This window comes from Nerophis lumbriciformis, linkage group LG27 (genome assembly GCF_033978685.3).
Source record: "Nerophis lumbriciformis linkage group LG27, RoL_Nlum_v2.1, whole genome shotgun sequence".
Taxonomy (NCBI): Eukaryota; Metazoa; Chordata; class Actinopteri; order Syngnathiformes; family Syngnathidae; genus Nerophis; species Nerophis lumbriciformis.
The window spans coordinates 9,598,737-9,610,966 of NC_084574.2; the positions used below are offsets into that span (position 1 = coordinate 9,598,737).

At 40.7% G+C, this 12,230-nt stretch overlaps 1 protein-coding gene across 2 annotated transcripts in view; it reads left to right on the plus strand.

Annotated features, from left to right (window-relative positions):
* The window catches only part of hhip (hedgehog interacting protein), an 81,173-nt gene that overhangs the window by 34,598 nt on the left and 34,345 nt on the right, over positions 1-12,230 (plus strand). The window lies entirely within an intron of this gene.

The window sequence follows — 12,230 nt, forward strand, 5'->3', positions numbered from 1 at the left end:
CTCTGATGACATTGGATCCATACTTATTAGAATTAGGGCAATTCCTTTATCCACAGTCTTTTCAGGTGTTCGCTCACCATATGTGTTGCAGGAGGAATAGTGATGTTTACCTTGTCTACCTGACCTCCTGTCAGTGTTACAGTCGGTCGCCTGGAATGGGAAACTTGGCAGGATGCCGGGATTTCATGGGGCATACAAACATGTGTTGTACAGTATTACCGTAAATTGGTTCCATGATCGAGCTTGTAACTGAAAAGTCTTAAATCAACGTTGCCCATTTCAATGAATTTATTTTGTGGTTGGCCCCCTCGAAACACGCCAATTTTAACATGTAATACGCCTATTAAAAAGAAAAATAAACTTTCAGACAGTAGTTTTATGAAGTAATGTAATATTGCTGGCACAAGAAGTGCCGCATTGAACGCTGGTCATTTATGCTTGGGAGAGTGGACTTATTTGTGGTGTGGATGCCTTTTGGATATTTTCTGGTGGGCGCAGGAGCTGACTGCTGCTTCAGTTGGTGCCAACTGGCAGTGCTGAGTTCGAGCAGCATCGACGGGTCGGCTGCACTGTTGGTCATGTTTTGTTTCTTCAGTTTGGTGGGTGTCTTCCCCTTCGCAGACTGGATCGCAGTCTTCTTCTTGTCCCTCTTCTTGTTGGTCGAGGCGGCATCAATCAATCAATCAATGTTATTTATATAGCCCTAAATCACAAGTGTCTCAAAGGGCTGCACAAGCCACAACGACATCCTCGGTACAGAGCCCACACAAGGGCAAGGAAAAACTCACAACCCCAATGGGACGTCGATGTGAATGACTATGAGAAATCTTGGAGAGGACCGCATATGTGGGAGACCGGATGCAATGGATGTCGAGTGGGTCTGACATAATATTGTGAAAGTCCAGTCCATAGTAGATCTAACATAATAGTGAGAGTCCAGTCCATAGTGGGGCCAGCAGGAGACCATCTCGAGCGTAGACGGGTCAGCAGCGCAGAGATGTCCCCAACTGATGCACAGGCGAGCGGTCCACCCCGGGTCCGGACTCTGGACAACCAGCACTTCATCCATGGCCACCGGACCTGTGTGCCCCCCCTCCACAAGGGAGAGGGGGGCAGAAGAGAGAAAAAAAAGAAACGGCAGATCAACTGGTCTAAAAAGGGGGGCTATTTAAAGGCTAGAGTATACAAATGAGTTTTGAGATGGGACTTAAATGCTTCTACTGAGGTAGCATCTCTAACTGTTACCGGGAGGGCATTCCATAGTACTGGAGCCCCAATAGAAAACGCTCTATAGCCCGCAGACTTTTTTTGGGCTCTGGGAGTCACTAGTAAGCCGGAGTTCTTTGAACGCAGATTTCTTCCCGGGACATATGGTACAATACAACCGGCAAGATAGGCTGGAGCTAGACCGTGTAGTATTTTATACGTAAGTAGTAAAACCTTAAAGTCACATCTTAAGTGCACAGGAAGCCAGTGCAGGTGAGCCAGTATAGGCGTAATATGATCAAACTTTCTTGTTCTTGTCAAAAGTCTAGCAGCCGCATTTTGTACCAAGTGTAATCTTTTAATGCTAGACATAGGGAGACCCGAAAATAATACGTTACAGTAATCGAGACGAGATGTAGCGAACGCATGGCGTGGGTAGAGCAGCCGTGCCAGAAACTTGAGGGTTGCAGGTTCGTTCCCCACCTTTTGCCATTCAAAATACTGACACGTCACCCTTTCCCCCAGTGCCGCTCACACTGGTGAATGAATGGTGGTGGTCGTAGGGGCCGTAGGCGCAAACTGGCAGCCACGCTTCCGTCAGTTCACCCCAGGGCAGCTGTGGCTACCAATGTAGCTTACCACCATCATGTGTGAATGTGAAGTGAATGAACGATGGGTTCTCACTTCTCTGTGAAGCGCTTTGAGTGTCTACAAAAGCGCCATATAAATCTAATCCATTATTATTATTATTGTTATTAGGCAGCACGGTGCTACAGGGGTTAGTGCATGTGCCTCACAATACGAAGGTCCTGAGAAGTCCTGAGTTCAAACCCGGGCTCGGGATCTTTCTGTGTGGAGTTTGCATGTTCTCCCCGTGACTGCGTGGGTTCCCTCCGGGTACTCCGGCTTCCTCCCACCTCCAAAGACATGCACCTGGGGATAGGTTGATTGGCAACACTAAATTGGCCCTAGTGTGTGAATGTGAGTGTGAATGTTGTCTTTCTATCTGTGTTAGCCCTGCGATGAGGTGGCGACTTGTCCAGGGTGTACCCCGCCTTCCGCCCGAATGCAGCTGAGATAGACTCCAGCACCCCCCACCACCCCAAAAAGGGACAAGCGGTAGAAAATGGATGGATGGATTATTGTTATTGTTCTTGTATCTCAAAATACTAGTACGTTGAGTAGTTCTGTTTGGTTGGTGACTTGTCTGTAGCAATTAAACACAATATTACTTTCAAAACTTAATGCCTCCAAGAGTCTACAGTTTTGAAAATAATTGTAATTTTTGTTAAAAGTAGGCCTTAAAGGTTGCATTTACTGTCATCATGTGTTGCATCTTGAGAGAAGTCCAGGCACTGCTTACATTAGCTGCTACTGCTAGCTTTGTGCAGCAATTTGTGTTCTATTAACACATTAATATTACATTTTTACACTAAATGGCAGTCCAGAATGTGAAAATGTAAATTGCCTAGTCAGGAAAGACCTTATGATTAGAGTTTTACCCTGAAATAGATGAATTCCATTACCATTATAGACTCGTGTCCAACCTTGTGTTCTGTTCTACATGCAAGGAGTGACGCAGAGTTTGGGCTTTTTTTAATTTTAAATGTTTAGAATTCTTCAGATTGCATGAGGAGATGTCATTGCAGAGATATTTTGAGGGCACGCTCCCAGACAGGAAGTTTGTCCCTCACGCATGCCACCATTCACAGTTTGTTTACAAGGACTGAAAGCAAGCGCGGCATTTGAATATGTGACTGCCCCCGACGGGTTGCTCTGTCCGCTCCTCTCTTCCTCTTTCTCTCTCTTATCATCGCCCATTCTCCACCTCTCCACTCCGGACAAAGTGATCACGATGATAGTTAGGACGTGGCTCAGTCCCAGGAGTCTTGTTCTGTGATCCTAGCGGGCAGATGGGCGACACCCCCCCACCCCAAGCCATAAGCCACACAGGGTGGACGCAACCAGGGGGCTAAGGTGTTTACCGGCAGCATCAACAGGATGGAGCTGCCTTCTATACAAAGACCCCCCCAGAGACGGGCCTGATAACAGGTTTATCATCAGTACCATGCACATGCTTTAATGCTGTAACGTCCTGTGTTTCCTCCTCTATCCCCCTCTCCTCCTCTCTACCTCCTCTCCATGTGCCAATTAAGCAGCATCGAAACAATGCTGTGCTGCTTTGGCGTGGGCTTCATGCCGCGCTGTGGGTGTTCTTCTGTAATTTGATCTCTGTATGCTTGTCCCACCACAAATGCACACCATCCAAGTCATCCTCACCGCTGTGGTCTCCCCGCAACTGCTTGATATTCCTCCCGTTTCCAAAGAGATTGGACAAGACTCAGCTTAAATGTATTTACTTCAGTTTTAACATTCTTTTGGAGTGCTTAAACTCCATACGCAGTTTTAAAACAACTTATTTTTTGTGTCTTGTATTTTCTCATTTAAGGTTGTGTAAATATTTCAAAATTCCTTGCTATACATTGCTTCTTTTTTTCTTCTTTTTTTTTTAAAAAGGCCTGCACAACCAGAGAACAGATTTGTTGTGTGTCTTTTCCAAATGAAGACATCTGTTAGCCACAACAGAAAGCTCAGAGACCACAGACATGTATCAGCCTTTGGATCAGCGGCAGTGAAATGATATATCACAGTTTGCACAAATACGTCACAGCATGTTCTCTATCTCTGGATGCCATGACAGCAGCAGACAGAAACACTGCAAAAAGGGCCAAAATACTTTGACTTTTATGGCGCAGATAACTGTTGTGAAATGTGTCTTTTAGCGGACGCACCTCTACAAGTCCGTCAGCAGGAAAATGGGGATAAGAATGAAGTCTAAGGCTGGATTAATATATGTGGTTTAAGTGGTACAAATATAACAAATGAACACTACTTTGATATGTTTTTGCTTGTGTTGTAGTTTCCTTGCATTTTGGGTGTGTGCGCATGCTTGTTGTTTCAGGTGTTCAATAAATGTAAACTAGCGGTGCCTCGATACTACTTTTTGGTTTCCTACACAATACCGATATTGCAGCCTTGACAATTGACCGATCATCCGATTTTATATTGCGGAATGTTAGAAAAGTCTTGATAAAGTGATTGCGTGTTGTGAATCATGTCGGCTATGCATGCTGGATCTTGGTGCTGCTGGATAGAAGTGTCTGGAATGGAATGGACTATTTAGTTGTTCTATCTTGTTTTCTTACGAGTAGGGATGGGCGATATGGCTGAGAACTGTATCCCAATATGTGTTTTATATCGGTCGATATCGATAATAATTAATATTTTCAAGACGTACTGTATCTAAAATAAAGACCGGGAGAAAAATATAATAAATGTAAATATTATTTTAAAAATGTAACCTTCCTCTGATTAGAATCCCCTAAGCTATCAAGGCAGAAAGAAAATGTCAACACAATGGAAAACACTCAAACAATCAATGCAAACACAATTCTACAATCACATTAAACACTTAAAAATAACCTCTTTAATTTAAGGTGCAAAAATTAAAATGACATAAAATATAACAAAATAGTGCAAAGGTCTGAAAATGTAAACATAAAGAAACCTGAGAAGAACTATTATGCATATTTAGTGTTGTCTGTGCTCTAGGGTGAACGCGACTAAGGCATACTTGCCAACCCTCCCGGATTTTCCGGGAGACTCCCGAAATTCAGCGCCTCTCCCGAAAACCTCCCGGCACTAATTTTCTCCCGAAAATCTCCCGAAATTCAGGCGGAGCTGAAAGCCACGCCCCCTCCAGCTCCGTGCGGACCTGAGTGACGTCAGGTGCGCAACACCACGTAAATCGTTGGCCAACCAAAAAGTAACCCCAGTACACTATAGCCAACATTCACCAGGAGATGGCAACAGACAAACATAGATCAGTATTACATTCCTCCCCTTTTAGAAATGTATAGAAGTTACTCAAAATAAATAAACAACCCAACCACAAAATGCAGCAGCTCAATTAAAAAACTGTACTCAAGCCACATTCTTTTCTTTTTTTTTTAGTACTGAACTCTTAACCCTCATTTGTAAAAAATAACATGCTTATTATACAAACAGTATTTGTACACCTTTAACACAGATTTTTATACTGTCTTCAGAGATTCAGTTTTTTTGGTGGTACTCGAAACCTTTCTGGGTACCTGCGAAAGGGTGGTCAGCATGGTTAGACGAATAGTGACAGAGAATAGAACAAGGATGGACAATTCAACCCTTAACTCAACAATGAGTAGATGAGTGTTATGTGTGTGTATATGTGTAAATAAATGAACACTGAAATTCAAGTATTTATTTTATATATATATATATATATATATATATATATATATATATAAAATAAATATATATATATATATATATAGCTAGAATTCACTGAAAGTCAAGTATTTCTTATATATATATATATATATATATATATATATATATATATATATATAGATATAGATATGAAATACTTGACTTGGTGAATTCTAGCTGTAAATATACTCCTCCCCTCTTAGCCCCGCCCCCAACCACGCCCCCGCCCCACCCCCCACCCCCCACCTCCCGAAATCGGAGGTCTCAAGGTTGGCAAGTATGGACTAAGGTGGTGTGGTATTCAGGGTTTCCCCTTAATATAACTAAACGTGGCGCACTGCCACTACAAAATCATAGCCGCCACACCTTGAAAATAAGTTGTTTTTTACGTGAAAACAAAATAAAGTAAGATAATGTATTGTCGGCTCCAGAAGAAGTCACAAAGTTTTTTATTGCCAATCATATGACTACAATCGGACCAATTCCAACTGGTTTTACCTCCCGTGCAAACATTTTCGTCTCCGTGCTTCCCCGGACAGTCGGACACACAACAACACTTCCTCCTTCCCCACCATTCCGCTTTCAGGCACAGATGTTGTGTTTCAAATCAAATCTTTACCACCAGCAGGTCATTACAGTATGAATGGATATACATAAATAACCTGTTATTTGTGCACTATTGACTAGTGATGCACCGAAAATTTGGCCGTCGAAGAAAGACTTCGATCACCGGAAACAGCGCTGCAGAAACCGGATGTTGTGATGAAGTAAACAAGACGCACCCGATTGTCTGGAGCGTAGTCAACGTGTCTGCGGTGTGGACATATTTGACTATATCTTAGATATACCCGCAGACATCAATCTACAAAATGTGCAAATGTTAAGAGGTCAGTGAGAGAAAGTCTAACTGGAGCAGCAGTGTGAACAAGTATGCCGTCGCCCTCGCTGATTGATTGATTGATTGATTGATTGATTGATTGAAACTTTTATTAGTAGATTGCACAGTACAGTACATATTCCGTACAATTGACCACTAAATGGTAACACCCCAATAAGTTTTTCAACTTGTTTAAGTCGGGGTCCACGTAAATCAATTCATGGTACAAATATATACTATCATCATAATACAGTCAGTTAATCATCAGAGTATATACATTGAATTATTTACATTATTTACAATCCGGGGGGTGGGATGAGGAGGGTTTGGTTGATATCAGCACTTCAGTCATCAACAATTGCATCATCAGAGAAATGGACATTGAAACAGTGTAGGTCTGACTTGGTAGGATATGTACAGCGAGCAGAGAACATAGTGAGTTGAGATAGCATAAGAACAAGTATCTACATTAGAAATACATTTGATTATTTACATTTGGTTATTTACAATCCGGGGAGGTGGGATGTGGAGGCGGGAGGGTGTTAGTCAAGGGTTGAAGTTGTCTGGAGGTGTTGTCTTAGTGCGGTTTTGAAGGAGGATAGAGATGCACTTTCTTTTACACCTGTTGGGAGTGCATTCCATATTGATGTGGCATAGAAGGAGAATGAGTTAAGACCTTTGTTAGATCGGAATCTGGGTTTAACGTGGTTTGTGGAGCTCCCCCGGTGCAACTACTCAGTGGCCTAGTGGTTAGAGTGTCCGCCCTGAGATCGGTAGGTTGTGAGTTCAAACCCCGGCCGAGTCATACCAAAGACTATAAAAATGGGACCCATTGCCTCCCTGCTTGGCACTCAGCATCAAGGGTTGGAATTGGGGGTTAAATCACCAAAAATGATTCCCGGGTGCGGCCACTGCTGCTGCCCACTGCTCCCCTCACCTCCCAGGGGGTGATCAAGGGTGACGGCCACTGCTGCTGCCCACTGCTCCCCTCACCTCCCAGGGGGTGATCAAGGGTGATGGGTCAAATGCAGAGAATAATTTTGCCACACCTAGTGTGTGTGTGACAATCATTGGTACTTTAACTTTAACTTTAACTCGCTTTTCGTCAGGAACAGAAGTAAAATCTATAATCTATAAACACGAGTGCAGTCAGAAAAAGATGCTAGATTTGTTGCCAGTCGTTTTTGATAAGGTATCTTGGCAATCTAAGGGAAACCCTGGTATGACTGATTACGAGCACCTTGGTCTGACTATGGTACCTTAAAAAAAATCCAAAAAAACTGCCAAACTGTCAAGGTGACTTTTTCTGTTTTGTCGACAATTTTGTCGCTCTCTGCAGCACTCATTTTTAGTTTCTCTTCTCACTTCATGCAAAGAATCAACCATGTGACAAGAAGACGGCGCAACCAATAGTTGATACTGTTACCTGATTGGCTGTTAGCGTGTCACCCCCACTGATCCGTGCTCACTTCTTGCATTGCTCGGTTAGCGAGTGCCTTTGTTCATGCAACCAACCTTGCTTTACCATTTCCTGTTTCTTTCGACGAAGAAAAAAATATTAATTTAAAGTTAAAGTGCCACTGATAGTCACACACACACACACTAGGTGTGGGGAAATTAACCTCTGCATTTGACCCATCCCCTTGTTCCGCCCCCCGGGATGTGAGGGGAGCAGTGAGCAGCAGCGTTGGCCGTGCTCGGGAGTCATTTTGGTGATTTATAGACCGTTTTATCAAATGCATTTTTTATTAATAATAATTACGTGTCTATCATGATATATATTGATATCGTCTTATCACCCAGTCCGACTTCTGATTCTCATTTGCCAGGATGCATTAATTCCAGTTTGTCCGCCCTAAAGCTAACGTTTAAGGTTGTGGGTTGCCATAGTCAAGAAGTTGTCTATTGGCATTAAATTAAATGTCCCAGTCTCGTATTTGGTTGAGCACCGCAATGTGTTTGCCAGGCAATATTATACTTGTCACACAGCAGCTGTTTGATTGCAACGTGCATCCGGGTTGAAGTTTTGATTGCCAAATTTGGACGTGTTAATACTGCGTGTAAAATCGATAATCCCAATTAGTAGCATGTATGTAAATTAGCATAGAACTAGTGCATATCTCATGCCAATTATAGTAACATATATTATTTTTGTATGTTCAGTTTTACAGTGTTTTGAAGTATTGACTCCTAAAAGGCTCTTCAATGAAGACAACCTGTTATCTTTCTGCCAAGCTAGCAAGAAGAGACGTTAGCGGTAGCACAACAGACTGTTTGTATCGGAGTTATTATATTGGACGTTTTAGATGCAGGCCAATATAATCTGATACTTGTGTTTTTGCTGATATCTGACTGGTATCCGATATCAATATCGGATCAGGACACACCTATTTTATTTTATTTTTTTGTCCTGTCCAGCTTCTCAGGCAAATCATATACCTACTCAGTGGCCTCGTGGTTAGAGTGTCCGCCCTGAGACCGGTAGGTTGTGAGTTCAAACCCCGGCCGAGTCATACCAAAGACTATAAAAATGGACCCATTACCTCCCTCCTTTACACTCAGCATCAAGGGTTGGAATTGGGGGTTAAATCACCAAAAATGATTCCTGGGCGCGGCACTGCTGCTATTCACTGCTGCTGCTCACTGCTCCCCTCACCTCCCAGGGGGTGAACAAGGGGATGGGTCAAATGCAGAGGACAAATTTCACCACACCTAGTGTGTGTGTGACAATCATTGGTACTTTAAAACTTTAATGTAGATGCCCATATCTGTTCAGATTTACTTTACAAAAGAGAAGTGTAGGATACTTCTCTTGTTGCCTTATTTGTATTTGACTTTATTAAATGTATTTATATTATCATTTGATGCAGCCGGGCCGGAGCAGGAAGGGATAGAAAGAGAAAAAAAGGATGACAGAGGGGGGAATTGTGGGGACAAGAGGGGGATTAGACAGAAAGACAAAAACAACAACAGCAAACACAACAATAACAACAACAATAGAGCAACATCAGCAAATAGGATATGTACAAATATGATGGTAAAAGTGATAGCAAAGAAGCAATTAGCGAAATAAATAATAATACAGAAATGACAATGAGCATTATTACACTACAAATGGAGCAATACAAATACCAATAGAAATAGCGCTATTGATAATGAACAATACCAATAATTTACCTCTATTATCAACAATAAAGTTGTTCAAATGCAACAATACATATACGTAATGATAACTAGAGATACAAAAGAATGCAGAAAATGGAGGGGGAGAAAGAGAAGCAACCTATATTAACCTTGTAGATTGTTATAGTAACAATAGGTTAAGCTTTGTCAATGTGGACACACCTATTTTAAACACGTGAATATTGGATTCAGGCATGTTTAAAATACATTTTAAAATAACTGTAGTATTAATGAAAATCAGATATAGGCACGGAACGGAATTTGACACTGTTTTTGAACTTTAATCTACATGACAACACTATTTTAAGGCCTAAAAACGCAGGCATTTCCCTATCTGGGACACCAGGCATGTCTGGGAGTCCACCTTGGAAGCTTGTTCTAAACATAAAAACTATGCTTTGTCACCTACAACACAAGCGATACATTGATTTGGTTTTAGTATGTAATTAAAAGCTAACAAAATCTGAAGAGTATTATATTAAGTATACCCTGCATCCTTCTTTTTTGTCTCTATGCAGCCCTCACTCAAATGTTGGACACTCGCATTCGTGATGTAAATGATCTAAACTGTCAACAGAGGAGGGGTGTTAGGCAAGAACACACACTGCTGCAACAATTGGGCTTATAGTTTATGGTTTAAGTTTATTTTGAATATAATACATCACATACTTCCAGTTTCTCATCACAACATGTTTGAACACATTTGTTCACTTCCTGTTCTCAATTTGTACACAATTAAATCCATAAATAATAAACAATAAACTTCTTAATAAATAGTTCAATATGTTGTAATTCACATAATGAGATGAATAAGAGGATCTAATTTTTCAATACATTTTAAAATGTTTATCAGGATAGTTCTTCTTTGTGCTTTAAATTTGAACAGTTTCTTAAACTGAATCATATTAGTACTTTGACTTCTTTGCTTAATCCATTCCATGATTTAATTCCACATACTGATCTGCTAAAAGTCTTAAGTGTTGTACGTGCATACAAATGTTTTAAGTTGGATTTTTCTCTAAGGTTATATTTATTCTCTTTTGTTGGGAAGCATTGTTGTACATTCTTGGGTAGCAGGTTATAGTTTGTTTTGTACATAATTTTAGCTGTTTGCAAATGCACCAGTCATTGAATTTCACATTTTTTTATTCAATAAATAAAGGGTTCCCTGTATCCAGTTGAATGTGTTATTCTAACTAATCTTTTTTGTATCACGGTTCGTGAATGAAGTGTACTTTTGTAGTTATTTCCCAAAGTTTTTCTGTGTTTTCCCATTTGGGTTTTGAGTTTTTTCCTTGCCCGGATGTGGGTTCAGACCAGTGATGTCATTGTTGTTTATGCAGCCCTTTGAGACACCTGTGAATAAGGACTATGTAAATAAACTTTGATTGATTGATACTGCTACACAATCATTCAGATATGGTAACACTAGCGAGCGCGAGAAGATATGGAGTGATTTTTGGTCCAGTACTGATTTTGCATTTATTCATGTATTTCTTGCCAGCCACCTTATGTTGTATGATTTTTTTTTTAGATTTCCAGTTCATGTTATTGTCTCTTATTACACACAAAGCATTGGTTTCTTTTGCCCTCTCAATATCCACTCCGTCTTGTTTGTATTTGCATTTGACTCTCTCTTCTACTGTTACCGAACAGCATTTTTTTTGTTTTACTGAGATTCAAGGATAGTCAGTTTTTGTGAAACCATCACTTTAATCTGTTAATTTATTGTTATTAATTGTATGAGCTTCTGTGTGTTTTCTCCTGAACAAAACACAGTTGTGTCGTCTGCAAATAATACTAACTTTAAGTCCTTCGTAACTTTACAAATCTCGTTTGCAAAGAGATCGAAGAACTATGGTCCTTGTTTTGATCTCTGGGGTACGTTGCAAGACAATGTAGACATGTGTTCGCCTAGCTTCACGTACTGCTTCCTGTTGGTTAAGTAGCTTCTTATCTAGTTCCAGACCAACACAGAGGTCATACCGTTCTAATTTGTTAATTAGGATCTTATGATTAATTGTGTCAAATGCTTGTTTTAGATCCATAAACACTGCAGCTGCACACTGTTTACCATCTATTGCATTGGTAATCTCTTCTGTTCTTTCGATTAATGCCAATCAATGTTGAGATGTTGGCTCTGTTTCTATGTTGGCTGTCTGCGAGTGTTCCACTTTTATTTATGAATTTGTCCAATCTGTTGCTAAATAGTTCTTCAATAAGTTTAGAAACTTGTGGAAGTAAGGAAACAGGTCTAATATATTTAGTAAACTGGTGTTTGTTTTCAGTCTTATAAATCAATACAAATTTTGATTTATACATTTTGTTTGGGAATTTGCCTGTTTGTAACGATAGGTTGCTGAGATACGCTAAAGGATCTGAAATCTTTTGAAAAACCTTTTCTATTGTTTTCATATCAAATCCGTTACAGTCAGGTGAGGTCTTGGATTTACGTTCATTGACAATTTTGATTATTTCCTTTCTGTCATGTCAGTCAGGGCTTACGAAGAGTGTGCGTAGTGTTTCTTTACAAAGTGATTGCCAACTACTGTAATTGGTATTGAAACTCCATATTTTCAGGTTCTTTCCTTATTTAATTAGGCTGTTGTCAAGTAAACATGCCCCAAAACTGCTGCACTGCATTAATGGACTGCGCCGG